At 38.0% G+C, this 16573-nt stretch overlaps 1 protein-coding gene across 6 annotated transcripts in view; it reads right to left on the reverse strand.

The window, feature by feature from the left end:
• MRTFB (myocardin related transcription factor B) overlaps positions 1-16573 on the reverse strand; it is a 295702-nt gene that overhangs the window by 178754 nt on the left and 100375 nt on the right. The gene's annotated exons all lie outside the window — the stretch shown is intronic.

Consider the following 16573-nt stretch of genomic DNA (forward strand, 5'->3'; position numbering starts at 1 on the left):
ATGCTACTGTAGTACTTGATAGATATGACGGTACAAAGCTTTTCTTTGTTGGTGTAGCTGCTGCTATTGCTATGAAGCTGTTTCGATTGAAACAAACACACACACACCAAGTTTATTATTAAACACGGCTTTTCAGACTCTGAGCTAGAGATCACTTAGTATTCTCTTTAAAAATAAAATGCATTTTAAATCTTGAATCTCAGGGGAGAGAGAAGTAAGCTCCTTGAGGTTCGGGCCTTGAACACTGACTCCCAAATTTCTATGAAGTGGCCCAGTCACCCATGGTGCCTTGCTTCCATGGCCATCTCTCTCACACAGATTTCATCAGCTCACACATGCTGTTGTTCAGTCACTCAGTCGTGTCCGACTCTTCAAGATCCCATGGACTGCAGCATACCAGGCCTCCCTGTCCCTTACCATCTCCCGGAGTTTGCCCAAGTTCATGTCCATTGCATCAGTGATGCCCTCCAGCCATCTCATCTTCTGTCACCCTCTTCTCCTTCTGCCCTCAAGTACATAGCCAGAAAGGTGTGCCTAAGGACCATCAGCTCTAAGATCCCTCTGCATAAGTCTAACAGGTTACTACTATACATTTAGGAATTTTTATCAAGGGCTGTTAAGTAAATGAAAGTCATTTCAGTTGTGTCTGACTCTTTGTGACCCTATGAACTATACAGTCCATAGAATTCTCCAAGCCAGAATACTGAAGTGGGTTCCCTTCTCTAGGGGATCTTGCCAACCCAGGGATCGAACCCAGGTCTCCTGCATTACGGGTGGATTCTTTACCAGCTGAGTCACCAGGGAAGCTATTAAGTGAACTGAAGCTTATAATGAAATTCAACCTCCCATTCTCACAGTATTCTTTCCTGAATAGTAGCCTTTCATCTTATACAAATATTCAAGACTCAAGTATATTAGAGAATTCCAAACACTTGGACTGTGTAGGAGACAGCAATACAGCCACTCAACACTGTAGATACTAAGGTTCCCTGGATACTCTCTAAGCTGCCCCGGCTTACCCCTTCAATGCACCCAACATCAGGCCTGGCAACTGTTGCAAATCCAGGGCTCAGAGAAGCACGCAGCCCTGATGGAGGAGACCAAGCCCAGTGGACAGCAGCTTGACTCACTGTAAGCTCCCATGCAGAAGCGCTGCAGTCCACTGCTGAGCCCTGGCCCCCATGAAGTAAAGGGGGGCCCAGGAGAGAGGCAGTAGGGGGAGATGCCTGGAATGAGAGATCAGGGCACCCCATCCCTGCCTGGAATCAGACACTAGAGAGGACCACAAAGGAAAGTGTGTCTTGGGAGTCTGCCCAACGTCCCCTGCTGTGCCCTCTTCCTGCTGCACTTTGCCACGGACCTTTCTGCACCTTCCTCTCCGGTAACTGCATTCTGCTAACTTATCTCTTTACCTTTATCTTTTCACCAGTTTGTAAGATTCTAAGGTCACTGAGGTAAGGAACTGCTCATCTTTTCATCTCTGTGTTTATCCCTCGTTTCTAGCACAGCAGATGGTGCAAGCAGTTTGTTCTGGAACTTTTTGTTGGAGAGTTGTTAGAGACCAAAATGAAATCTGTCTTCTGGTGTGTTCACCCCCTTCAACTGCACCCACCTCCTATTCTATAGTTAGCGCTCATTCCTATACCTGATCAAAAACTACTCTCAGCAAAGGATATAATAAATCCTTTCATTCTAAAAGAAACATGACAGATATGTGGTTGACCTCTTAAGCGGTCCTGCAAAATGAGGAGGTTTCAATCACCCAGATGTGAACAGAAAAGAGAATCCAGGTGGCAGCTTTGGATCACACACGGGGGCAACTGCTTCCCCCTTACATCCAGTGCATCCACCATGCAGAGAAGATTTTCTGTTTGGCTTTTTTTATCCCAAGTCATCGGTCACTTTGATTCTGCCTAATTCCTATTTTTACCTCCTGGGCTCTCTCTGGTAACTATGCCTGAAAGTGTTAGTCGCTCAGTCATGTTTGACTCTTCTCGACACCATGACCAGGCTCCTCTGTCCATGGGATTTCCCAGGCAAGAATACCAGGGTGGGTTGCTATTCCTTCTCCTGGACCCTCTGGAAAAGTAACTGGGCTACACACACACTGAGGGTTCTATTCCAGACCATCACAATAAAGCAAGCATCATCATAAAGTGAGTCTCATGAATCTTCTGGCCCCCAGTATAGATAAAATATATGTTTATTCTATACTGTAGTCTATTAAGTACACAGTAGCATTATGTCTAAAAAAACAATCAGTTCAGTTGCTCAGTCGTGTCCAACTCTTTGCGACCCCATGGACTGCAGCACGCCAGGCTTCCCTGTCCATCACCAATGGACATACCTTAATTTTAAAATGTTTTATTGCTTAAAAAAAAAAAAGCTAACGATCATCTCAGCATTCAGTGAGTCATAATAACATCAAAGGTGATAGATCACAAATCAGCAAAACAAATATAATAGTAATGAAAAAGTATGAAATACTGTGAGAATTACCAAAATACGACACAGAGACCTACGTGAGCAAATGCTGTTGGAAAAATAGCAACAATGGACTTGTTTGATGCAGGGTGGACACAAACCCTCCGTGTGTAAAAACATGCAAGATTTCAAAGTGAATGAAGCACAACAAAACGAAAGATGCCTATACTTTAATATATGGAACATGTGCACAGACCGCCATACAGTGCAGATCAATGCGCACCCGCTTTATTTCAGATTTGCCCATTTTCATTGTCAACTAAGTTGTAAGCCGCTGAAGGACAGGAGCTAGGCACACTTCCCAACATCAAGTCCCAGCCCAGTGCTGAGCACACAGTCAGTATTCAACAGGACACACTGTGTGCTCAGCACACAGTGAGACACTCAAAAGACAAGCAAGCATAAAATGTTTTACAAATACAGACCCCTCACTGTTACAAAAAACACTGAAGATTACCAGGAGGCTAGAATGAACAATGACAATATTAATGCTGTTAAAAAAGCAACTCACATTTACCCAGAGCTTACTAAATGTCAAACTTTGAACTAGGCCCTTCACCAATAGTCTCTCATTTCATCCTCACGAGGATTGAAGAGGTTAAACACCTAGAGTTTCATAGTCAAGTGGGCAGCTGTCAGGGTGACTCCACAGTCTACATTCAACTGGCTCATGAATTTAAAAATTTAAGATTCCCAAAATATTTCCCAATAGTACGGCTAAGAAGATATACAGTGACTGAAAACACCAACCAAAAACTCCTCACCTCTTAGCCCCTATCCAGGCAGTTCCTTTGTGGGCACAGGGTTCATCTCAACTCCCTGTCTACCAGGAAATTTCACACATCCTTAAAGTCACCTCACATACTCCCTCCCAGTGCACTCTGCACACACCAGCATTCTACCACTGGTCCAGCTCTGGTCCACATGGCTGATCACTGTTTCCCTACAAGAATCTGAGCTCCTCGAAGCTAAGAACTTAGTCTTTCCATCTGTGCACCCAGGTTTCTTGCATAGGACCTTCCATACAGTCAGTGCGTGGTCAATGTTTGTTCTTGACCCACGTGTAAGAGTAGCATTAAGAGTCTTAGTTTGCAACATCTTTCATAGAAGATTTGTATAGAGGATCTACATCACAAATTTCAACTCAATAATTAAATGTGTTTCCATAGCAACTAGGCAAAGTGCTTCTTATGATACCGGAAAAGGCAAGTTCTAACTTAAGGTTCAACTCACTGAAATAGTTCACAATTATTTGCTTTTGTTCTTAGTATGAAGAGACAGAATGACAGCATTTAACTTTCTATAATTTCCTCTCTAAGAACACTACAGCTTTACCACTAACGATAAATCGAAGTTTAATTTTTCAAACATAACTAGACTATAATTTCCATTAACAAAAGGACAGAATCTTATTACTTAACAAATCTAAAATGCCTATTTGAGAACAATACACCTAATCAGGTCATAGCTGTATGTCAGACTCCCACAGCCCAAAAGATATAAATTGTGACATTTTATTTTTGAAGTCATAAATGCCACTCCTTCCTGACAACTGCCTTTTTATAAAATATGTCATGGACAATTCTGTATGTAAGAAAGCGATTAGAGGAGAGACCCCTCTGGGCCAATTTGAAACATGGCCTCCATAAGGCAATGGGGCATGGTGCTGGTGGTAGAATAAGACAACCTTCTCAAGGCCTTCACGAGCTCAGCATTTTAACTCAAAGGAAAGGAAAAATGGGTTCAATTTTCCATTCTTAATGAGGCTGCTTACTTTCTGAAAGTTTGCTGATTTCCATAATATTAAATTTCAATGTCTGAGCATTCATTCACATATCATTTTTTTTTCTTTTTTTTTTTTAAAAATACAAGGTTTCCTTCCTCCTGGCCACTACCTTTACCCCTTATTATCTGACCAACAAAAGCACTGGTGCTACCTTGACAGCCCAAAGTCCTTAAAAGGATAACAAAGTAGAAATATAAATACACCTCAGCTCAAGGGTGGGCTAACTACACTCAACTATAATTTCTACATCATGGAAGCCACAAAATATAGTGATCATCTATCCTAACTGGGAAAGCTGCCCAGTGAATGGGACAGCTATGCAAAAAAAAGGACCGTGGAGTCTAACTTCATGAGTCAATTAAATCTTAAAGGAAAAGCTCATGTAAGCGTCTTTAAGATTATGGGATTCCCTGGTAGCTCAGCTGGTAAAGAATCCATCTGCAATGCAGGAGACCTGGGTTTGATCCCTGGGTTGGGAAGATCCCCTGGAGAAGGGAAAGGCTACCCACTGTAGTATTCATTCCAGCCTGGAGAATTCCAGGGACTTTATAGTCCATGGGGGTCACAAAAAGCCGGACATGATTGAGTGATTTTCACTTTCACTTAAAGATTACATTTTAAAATCTGTATTTTTCAGACTTCACCACTGGAAATAATTCTGTGTTAACAAAAACACTTTTCTTTTTTTTTTTTTTATTCTTTTTGACAAATTGGATGCTCTTCAGTTTATAATTGTTGGTGAAAGTCCAACAATTTAGTTAACAAAGACTTCAAATAGCTGATACATTTAAAAGCTAAGAGAAAATAATAGCAAATGAAGCAACTGATAAAGGATTAATCTCCAAATTATACAAGCAGCTCCTGCAGCTTAATTCCAGAAAACTAAGTGACCCAATCAAAAAATGGGCCAAAGAACTAAACAGACATTTCTCCAAAGAAGACATAAAGATGGCTAATAAACACATGAAAAAATGCTCAACATCCCTCATCATCAGAGAAATGCAAATCAAAACCACAATGAGATACCATTTCACACCAGTCAGAATGGCTGCTATCCAAAAGTCTACATGCAATAAGTGCTGGAGAGGGTGTGGAGAGAAGGGAACCCTCTTACACTGTTGGTGGGAATGCAAACTAGTACAGCCACTATGGAGAACAGTGTGGAGATTCCTCAGAAAACTGGAAATAGAACTGCCATATGATCCAGCGATCGCACTCCTGGGCATACATACCGAGGAAACCAGAATTGAAAGAGACACATGTACTCCAATGTTCATTGCAGCACTGTTTATAATAGCCAGGACATGGAAGCAACCTAGATGTCCATCTGCAGATGAATGGATAAGAAAACTTTGGTACATATACACAATGGAGTATTTCTCAGCCATCAAAAAGAATGCATTTGAATCAGTTTTAATGAGGTGGATGAAATTGGAGCCAATTATACAGAGTGAAGTAAGCCAGAAAGAAGAACATCAATACTGTATATTAACGCATATATATGGAATTTAGAAAAATGGTAACCTGAACCCTGTATAAGAGACTGCAAAAGAGACATAGGCATTTAGAACAGTCTTTGGGACTCTGTGGGAGAGGGTGAAGGTGGAATGATTGGGGAGAATGGAATTGTAGCATGTATATTATCATAAGTGACCAGTCCAGGTTCGACGCATACATTTTCCTCTGTTCATTTCTTTGCATTTGTGCTTTTTTAATAAAATTCTTTTTTAGAAATTAAAAAAAAAATAAATAAAAAAAAAAAAGCTAAGATTCAGTTAGCTGAATAGACTAATAAAACTTCACTATGTTGTCCTGCTGAAAAATAAAGACATCCATCTACTCAATGAACTTCATTCATCATGTTCACTCATCAGGGTGCTGCTGCATCTGACAAACATGAATTTCAGGAATAAGTTAGGAGACTGTGTCATATAGCTCTCTGAAGTATCCATCAGAATCTCTATGAAGAATGAGAAAATATGCTCAGCCCAGATAATCTGCACAAACTAGGTCTTCATAGGTTCCTCTTGATCTGAATAAACAGACAATGCCCAGTATCCATTAACAGATGAATGGATAAAGATGGAGTTGCAATCAGGCATTTTGCTGGGTGCGGGGAATGGACATGATCAATTCCCTAACTTTTTTTAGGAAGAAAGACAATGCATGGACATTCAGTTATGTTTGTTCAATTAAAAAAGACTTGTAATTCTAAAAGTGGATAAAAAGAGAATGAGATAATGCCATTCGCAGCAACATGGATGCAACTAGAGATTATCACACTAAGTCAAGTCAGAAACAGAAAGATAAATACCATATGATATCACTTATATGTGGAATCTAGAATATGGCACAAATGAACCTATCTACGAAACAGAAACAGACTCACTGACACAGAGAACAGACCTGTGATTGCCAAGGGGGAAAGGAGATAGGGGAAGGGAAGGACTGGGAGTCTGGGGTTAGTAGATGAAAACAATTACATATAGAATGGATAAACAACAAGGTCCTACTGTATGCCACAGGGAACTATATTCAATATCCTGGATAAACCACAGTGGAAAAGTATATAAAGAAGAATGTATATATGTATATAAATGAGTCACTTTGCTGCATAACAGAAACTAACACATTTTAAATCAACTATATGTCAATTAAAAAAATAAAGTAGATGGAGTGGATGAGATGGAATCACTTTCAGACACAAGAACTCTAAGTAGCTTCTTATCTGCATGACCCTTAACTATTTCCTTTATCCTTGATGAGAGGAAAATGGGTCCCCTACCCAAAACAGTATTAAACATCTGAGTGATAACTCATTCAGCTTTTCATTTAAACCACAACCAGAAGAAAAGTACCATTAAGCTAAAATCATGGCTACACAGAGTACAAAGGAGGGAAGCTGTGTTAGAATCCAGGTGTCTGACTCAGGAGTCTGGGTTCCAGTCCTGACACTATCAAAACTAGCTGCTTAATCCCACTGCTATTTTCTCCTCTACAAACTTATGAGATGGAAAATTTTATAATTTTGAGAAGCAACCAGTTAAAGGAGTAGCTTGAGCTTCCAACCATAATTTAAAAAAAAAAACAGGCTCAAGTTCACGTTGCTTTTTTTTTAAGACGAAATAAAATAATACACGTAATTCTTGGCCCTCGTGGCCGCTTGAAAATAACTCCACTTTCTTCCCTTTTGTTTCTTCCCTACATTTGACCACAAGTTCTATTGCCTCCCAGCAAACAGCTGTTATGTATTTTTCAAAATCCCTAAATATAGTACCTTGATTCAGATTGGAGAAGAACTCAACCTTGTAATATGGACTCTGTTACTACATTATGCTAGTTTCACTCCATTTATAAAATAACTATAGAATTATGGCTTTTTAATGATAAAATTACTTTTAAAAAAGTTATAACCTGTTAAACAAGGAATAGTTTGAGAAATATTTGTTACTGAGACTAAGTTCGCAGAGAGATACTGATGTAAATCTTTATAACAATCCCCTCACATTCCGCCCCCAGGTTTTCCTCCTATTCAACACACTCTTGTCAGCAACACCTGCCACCACTGTTACAGCTAGAGTTACCATGACCACTGCAAACAGTCTTAATAGAAATAAAAAGCAGAGCTGTCTATTAACCCCAAGGGAATATTAGGCATATGCAGAGTTACTCTTGGAATATTCTAACACATTTTTTGGAATACAGCAACCAAGCGGTAGATCTGCAACCAATGCAGAATAAACTGTAGCAACTAACACTTTGCATTTGGTCTTACAGATTTATCCTAGACCTCAACAGAATAAAACTCCTGGGACGTTAGTCGCCAGAGAGCTCCTCTTACTTATTACTCTTCACAGGTTCACCTCTCTTCTTGTATGTTCCCATTGCATTTTTACCTGCCTCTATCACAGCATTTATGACATTAAGAAAATGGATAGAGGGCTGTGCATTTTAACTGTTGTCTCAACTTCCCTGAGCCTAACTATTCTCAATTATCTTGGGAAGGAAACAACCTAAATCAAGACCTTAAAGAATCAGATTGTATAAAATTAGAAAAATTTAGCAAAAAAGAAAAATAATTAAAATTACATACACACACAGTATGGAGAAGGAAGGAAAAAATGAGGATTACATTAGAAAATCAATGAAATTTCTAAAAAGAGAAATAAAGGAAACAGAAGATAATTCTTTGACTGGGTAAATAAATTTGATAAGCCTCCAAACGGATTAATCAGGAAAAAAGAAATAAGACACAAATTACATAACAATATAAGGAACGACAGAGGTGATATCACCATACACTCTAGATATTAAAAAGATTATATGAGACTACAATAAAAATTTTATGGCAATAAATTTGACAGATGAAATGGACAAACTCTTTGAAAAATACAAAATACCAAAACCCACTCAAAGAGAAACAGATAACCTGAATAGAACCAGATCTATTTTTTTTTTTGCCCTGAATCTATTTCTAAAATTGAATTTATAGTTTAAAATCCTCCCTCAAAGAAAATTCTGGATCCAGATGGCCTTATTCATGAACTCTTAACAAACACCAAAGGAAAAGAAAATTACCAATTCTTTCAGAAAACTGAACAGGAGGAAATAATTTCCAATTTATTCTATGAAGCCAGCATTAACCTGATACTGAAGACAGGCAGACATTACAAGAAGCTATTATGTCCCTCATAAACACAGATGCAAAAATTGCAAACAAAATTTTAGCAAATCAAACCCAGCAATATATAAAAAGGATAATATATCATGACCTCATGGAGTTTATACAAGGAATGCAAGGTTGGTTTACAATCTGAAATATATTCAATGTAATTTACCAAATTAACAAACTAATAAAAATTATACAACTATTCCAATAAATGCAGAAACATACCTAACAAAATCCATTCCTGAGAAAACTCTTAACAAACTAAAAATAGAAGAGAATTTCCTCAATCTGACAAAGAGAATCCACAAAAGAAGCTACAGCTAACATTACACTTAATGATGAAAAACTGAATAATTTCCCTCTAAGATGAGAAATAACAATTATTTATATAGAGAATGCAACACACCCTAGAAAATAAGTGAGTTTAGCACAGTTGCAGGATATAAGATCTACTGGGCTGGCCAAAGAAGTTCCTTTAGTTTAAGTAAAAATAAAACACATTTTTCATTTTCAACAATAACTATTGAACAACATATTCAGCATTTTGTTGCACCACCTTCTGCCATTTTCCAGGCAACTTCATAATTTCATCTTCCCAAAACATTTTACATTCTTGAGTAAAGAACTGTTTCAGGTGCCTTTTACAGTCTTTCAAGGAATTGATATTTTTTCTATTAAGAGAATTTTGTAAAGACCAAAATAAATGGACATCCAAAGGTGCCATGTCTGGTGAATACGGCGGATGAATCAGAACTTACCAACCAAGTTGTAGTAACAGTTTTTGCCTAGTCATCAAAGAAACAGGTGGTCTTCCATTATCCTGAGGGAAGATCATGAGTTTTCTGTTGACTAATTCTGGATGCTTCTCTTTGAGTGCTGCTTTCAGTTGGTCTAATTGGGAGCAGTACTTGTTGGATCTGCTTGATTTTCCAGAAGGAGCTCATAATAGAGAACTCCCTTCCAATCCCAGCATATACATAAGATCACCTTCTTTGGATGAAGACCAGACTTTGGTGTGGTTGGTGCCGGTTCATTTTGCTTGTCCCCTGTTCTCTTCCATTCCACATTATTGTACAGTACTCACTTTTCATTGCCCATCACAATTTGTTTTAAAAATGGAACATTTTCATTATATTTTAGTAAAGACTCACATGTGGAAACTCAGTCAAGGAGGTTTTTTCATTTTTGTTTAACTTACGTGGAACCCAAACATCAAAGTGATTAACATAACCAAGCCAATGCAAATGATTTTCAACACTTGATACAGATATTTCGAGTATGTCAGCTGTCTTCAGAAGGGTGTAACACAGACTGTTCTCAATTAATGTCTTGATTTGATCACTATTAACTTCAACTGGTCTACTTGAATGCAGAGCATTGTTCAGTGAGAAATCTCCAGGATGAAACCACAAACCACTTTTGACACTTTCAATCACAGCAACTTCTCCATACGCTACAATCTTTTTTTGCATTTCAGTTGTTTTTACCTTTCTTGAAATAATAAAGCATAACACACCAAAAATGTTGCTTTTTTTCCTTCCATCTTCAATATCAAAATGACTACACAAAAATTCACCAATTTAAGTTTTTTTTAATGCACACTGATGATAGCTATCAAAGTACAATCTAAGAACATTGCTTTGTATGAAGTTAAAGACAATTAAGCATTACCAGAGTCATCTTATGGAAAAAACTGAATGACTCTTTTGGCTATCCCAATATATACATATCAAATTGTATTTTCATAAATTGTACTGTATTTCTGAATTGTAATGAACAATTTTATACTGACATTTTTAAAAATACCACTTATAATAAGGCCAAATACATGAAAGAGGCCTAAATCTGGCAAAAGATATGCAAGATCTGTACTTTAAAACACTTCTGAGAGAAATTAATGACATAAATAAAGGAGAGAAATAAAACACCTTCATAGGCTGGAAGACTTTACTGTTCTAAGTAGTCAATTCTCTCCAAATTGACATACGCATGCATACATGCTAGGGTGTTTCAGTAGTGTCCAACTCTTTGAGACCCTAAGGGCTGTAGCCCGCGAGGGCTCCTCTATCCATGGGATTCTCCAGTCAAGAATACTAGAGTGTGTTGCTGTGTCCTCCCCCAGGGGATCTTCCTGACCCAGTGATGGAGCCCACGTCTCTTATGTCTCCTACGTTGGCAGGCAGGTTCTTCACCACTAGTGCCATCTTTGTTTTTTGCTGTTCACTAAGTCTTGTTTAACTCTTTGCAATCCAATGAACAGCAGCACACCAGGCTTCCCTGTCCTTCACTATCTTCTGGAATTCGCTCAAACCCATGTCCATTGAGTCGGTGATGCCACCCAACCATTTCATCCTCTGTCGTCCCCTTCTCCTCCTGTCCTCACTCTTTCCTAGCATCAGGGTTTTTTCCAATGAGTTGGCTCTTCACATCAGGTGGCCAAAGTATTGGAGCTTCAGCTTCAGCGTCAGCCCTTTGAATTAATATTCTGGGTTGATTTCCTTTATGATTGACTGGTTTGACCTTACTATCCAAGTGACTCTCAAGAGTCTCCTCCAGCACCACAGTTCAATACTTCAGCATTTAGCCTTCTTTATGGTCCAACTCTCACATCTCACACAACTACTGGAAAAACTATGGTTTTGACTATATAGACCATTGTCAGTAAAGCGATGTTTCTGCTTTTTAATATGCTGTCTATGTTTGTCATAGCTTTTCTTCCAAGGAGCAATTATCTTTTAATTTCAAGGCTGCAATCACCATCTTCAGTGATTTTGGAGCCCAAGAATATAAAGTCTGTCACTGTTTCCATTTTTCATTTTGGGAAGCCCAAACTGACATATAGATTCAGTAGAATCCCAAACAAATTCTCAAAGGCTGTTTTGTATACGTTGATAAGCTGATGCTAAATTTTATACGGATAGCCAAAATAACTTTGAAAAAAAAGTACAAAGTTGGAGTACTAATACTACCAAATTTCAAGCCTGAGTATAAGGCTACAGTAATTAAGATAGCATTGTAGAAGCATAATGGCAGACAAAAGATGACTGGAACAAAACAGACTCCAAAACAGACTACAAGTGACTTTTGACTAAGGTGCAAAGGCAATTCAGTGAAGAGAGAACGGTCACTTCAACAGATGGTGCTGGAACAACGAGATATCCACATGCAAAAAATACGAACTCTGATCACACCTCGTATCACACTCAAAAATCAAGTCAAAATGGATCATATCCCTAAATGTAAAGCCTAAAACTATGAAACTTCTACAAGACAATAGGAGATAATCTCTATGATCAAGGATTAGGTAAAGATTTCTTAAATATGATACCAAAAGCATAACCCATAAAAGGAAAAACTGATAAACTGAACGTCAAACTTAAGAACTTTTGCTCTTTGAAAGACACTGTTAAGAAATTAAAAGACAAATCAGACTTGGAGAAAATATTTGCAGATCATTTATCTAATAAAGAATCTATATACAGAATATATAAAGAACTCTAAAAACTCAGCAATAAGAAAACAGAAAACATTATCAATGAATAATAGATCTGACCTTTCACAGAGAAATGGCAAATTGGAACATAAAAAAGTACTCAACACATTTGTCATTAGGAAAATGCGAATTAAAAGCACAATGAGATAATACCACAACACATTTATTAGAATGACTAGAATTAAAAAGATTGACCACATTAACTGCTGACAGAGATGTGGAGTAACTGGAACTCTCATGCACTGCTGGTGATAAATGTAAAAGGACATGACAACTTGAAAAACAATTTGATGGTTTTAAAATACTTAAATATAACCTACCATATGACAGAGCCATCCCACTCCTAGGTATCTGCCTAAGAGAAAAGAAAGCATATGTCCATACAAAGACTTGTATATAAACTTTCAGATCAGTTTTATTTATAATAGTTTGTACTGGAAACACCCAAATGACCATCAACAGTGAATACTGTGGCTGCATGGAGAGACAAGCAGAAGGGTGTGAGGGTGGCATTACCAAGAGTACAAAGAAACTTTTGCCAGTCATGGATACTTTCAATACTCTTATTGTGGTGATGGTTTCAAGGGTGTATATGTTTGTCAGGACAGATTAAATCGTACACTTTAAACACATGCCATTTATTGCAGGTCAGTTATGCCTCAGTAAAGCTGGGGAAAAAATAACTGTTTATATTTTACAACATCCATTCTAAATTGCCCCTTTTTCATTAGCATATTGGAAATCTTTCATTGTAGTGAAGCAATTGATATAACTGCCTCAAATACATCTTTTCTTTTGACCTTTACTCTACATAAACACAACTGTAAAAGTAAATTACAATTGGACAGAAAAGTGAACAGACTGGTCTCCCTGGATTACACAGAGGTCTGTTTATTGGCTTCAAACAAAGCCCAAATGTTTAGCTAAACTACCAGTACTGAATGCTTGGTCACTTAATTTTGAAAATATTATAACCACAAGCTAGCCTAGAGCAATTCATTAATTCAAATAAACATTTACTGCACAGGTACTCTGTCATTGTTGTACGTTCTGGGTTTCAGGCAGCATGGTCAGCAGCAAATTACAAAGCCATTCTGCATCTAGCCTGTAAGGTTTTAGTCTGCGTTTAAACAATACAACTAAAGACTATCAATGGAAATAGGATGATTCTTCTAATATAAAATTAAAACAATAAATGCCAGTGATAAGACAAATAAAGAATTATACACTGACAGCTTGAAATTCCAGAACAAAGGTATCTCTTGAAACCTAAGTGAATTCAGGACAAATGTTAAAAAAAAGAAAAAAAAAGTACTTCCATACACGGGATGGAACTTGTCATCTCTAAGAGATTCTACCAGTTTACAAGTATAAAAAGATGTGAAAACACGTAGCAAGACCCATAATTAATTAATTAACTATCTATAACAACTAGGCAACTTTAAGTAAAGTCTCTGTTAGTATCAAGCGAGACACTATGCCACAGCACATTCTCTTCTGCTGACTTTAGAGAATTCCATGTCAGTTGGACCAAAGATAGTAATTATATCTGATAGAAAATATAAGATTATTTATTCATCACAAACAAAACTCAGTAGGTCCACACGTCTCGCCATTAATATATACAACAGTTTACAGCTTATCAAGGGTATCCATTTGAAAATCTATACTCTATTTTCTCTTGTGCAGTGGTACTCCTCTTTCAGGATTTTTTAATAAAAGAATCCAATGAACTCATGCAATGGACAAAAAAAATCAATAGATATCCCTTGTTAGAGAAAACTGTTGATGTACTGTGCTTCAGATTCCCTTAAAAACTGTTATTCCTTTCCTAAAAATTTTAAGCGGTCTTTGAACTATCATGTTTTCTGTTCTCAAAGGAACAATTTTATCAGATGATAAGCTTTTAGTAAATTTTGACTGACAAAATGATTCTGTCACATGTTCTAAACACATCATATCCAAACTCACATCCACAATAAACACCGCTAATCTCCTAACTATTCGGTAACCACGGCATTCCAGACCACAAGTTCTGTGAGCATAGTTTGTGAATATTTTCATTCCTGTAGAAAAGCAATAACCATTAAAATGAAAGATGAAAAACCAACCAGCATATTCTGTAATTTTAACTTCTCATTTTCGTTTTTCAGATTTGTAAAAATGAAAATAAAAATTTTTTAAGGTAAAAGGGTAGGAAAATGTCCAAAAAGGAGAGACATTCAACAGCTGAAAGTAAACATAAAGTTTTCATTATGAAGCTTTTCCAACTGGCCTCCAATATTTACTTTAATAAAAGGTAAAATGACACCTGTCACAGTGGAGTTCCACTAAAGCTGAGAGCCAAATCTGTGCTTCTTCCCAACACCTCCTCCATCCATTACTGCCCTCTTGTTAATGTCCATCACCTAACGTCTACTGACGATTTATAACATGCCAGGTGCTATGCTAACCACTTCAGATGCAGCATTTCCACTTGCCCTCACTGCAATTCTGTGATGAAGCATTTTACAGACTGGTAGAGTGTCAATAACCTTGAGAACCTGCCCAAGATGACAGAGCTATTCCCCACGATGAACAGAACAGAAGAAACCTTAAACTCCTTAGCAGTGAGTCTCCCAGCCAGGCCCCCACAGGGACCACAACTGTCTGTGAATGTGGACTGTTACAACCATGAGCACTTGGTGTTCATTCTCAGTATGGCTATTATTCTCTAATTCACTTTAATCGGACTATAAGTCTTAACATGGAAGAGAGAACAACACTGTTGACAGGACTAGGTATATAGGATAATTTCTCTTCCTCGCTTTGGCTTTTGGGTACCCTTCATTATCATAATCTTGGCAAGTCAGGCATGGTCTTTCCTTTAAGATGAAAGGACTGCCTTAGAGCTATGGGGTAGAGTAGCTGCAGTATGATTATTACTTCTGACCATGTGTATGGCATTGTCAAACATTTTAAATTGCACCCGTGTTTTTCACATAAGTAAATAATACAGTACAAAGTATTAACAAATAGGATATACGGACGAGTAATTTATCCTTCATTCCTCCCCAGATTCAACCTTTCATTCACAACAGCCTGAACAACGGTTTCAAATGGAGCTCCTCGAGCCCGTGTGAGGGCCAGTCCAGACCTCTACTGTCGTCTGAAGATGAGCTGTTCTATATACAAGGTTTCATGGCAACACATCTGTAAAAGCCTATAAACCACACGCTTCCACCCTTAAGAGCATTTCTGCACACTATTTCCCTACTTATGAGATGCAGAATAAAACTTATTAAATTCAGGTGTGACTAACACAGGAGCAAGCACTGGTTGAAAAGTGTCTGCATTCTCTGTCCAGTGAGAAAGACTGTTTACTGAGAGCATAATCAAGATTCATCAGCTACTTAAACTACAGAAAAAACAGCTAAAGTCCATTAGAAACGTCAGTTTACATACAGAGTATGCATATATTATTTAGAATCACCAGTCTTTATAACTGCTAGGCAACACGTTAGCCTAAATTCTACACACACTTAATCAGAGGTGCATTTCAATTGTTTTAAACTTTCCATAACTCAGACAAATCCTTCCTTAATTAGACTATATCTGGGTAGAGATAAACTATTTGGATGTTCCTCCTCCCCCATTATTTAATGCTCCTTTTATAATTATTTTTCAGTTCAGTCACTCAGTTGTGTCCGACTCTTTATGACCCCATGGACTGCAACATGCCAGGCTTCCCTGTCCATCACCAACTCCCGGAGCTTGCTCAAACTCAGGTCCATCAAGTCGGTGATGCCATCCAATTATCTCATCCTCTGTCCTCCCCTTTTCCTTCTGCCTTCAATCTTTCCCAGCATCAGGGTCTTTTCCAATGAGTCAGTTCTTCTCATCAGGTGGCCAAAGTCTCGGAGTTTCAGCTTTAGCATCAGTCCTTCCAATGAATATTCAGGACTGATTTCCTTTAGGATGGACTGGTTGGATCTCCTTGCAGTCCAAGGGACTCTCAAGAGTCTTCTCCAACACCACAGTTCAAAAGCATCAATTCTTTGGCGATCAGCTTTCTTTATAACCCAACTCTCACATCCATACATGACTACTGGAAAAACCATAGCCTTGACTAGATGGACCTTTGTTGGCAAAGCAATGTCTC

Source organism: Moschus berezovskii, chromosome 27 (assembly GCF_049115385.1).
Source record: "Moschus berezovskii isolate FMDL1 chromosome 27, NW_MosBer_1.0, whole genome shotgun sequence".
Lineage (NCBI taxonomy): Eukaryota > Metazoa > Chordata > Mammalia > Artiodactyla > Moschidae > Moschus > Moschus berezovskii.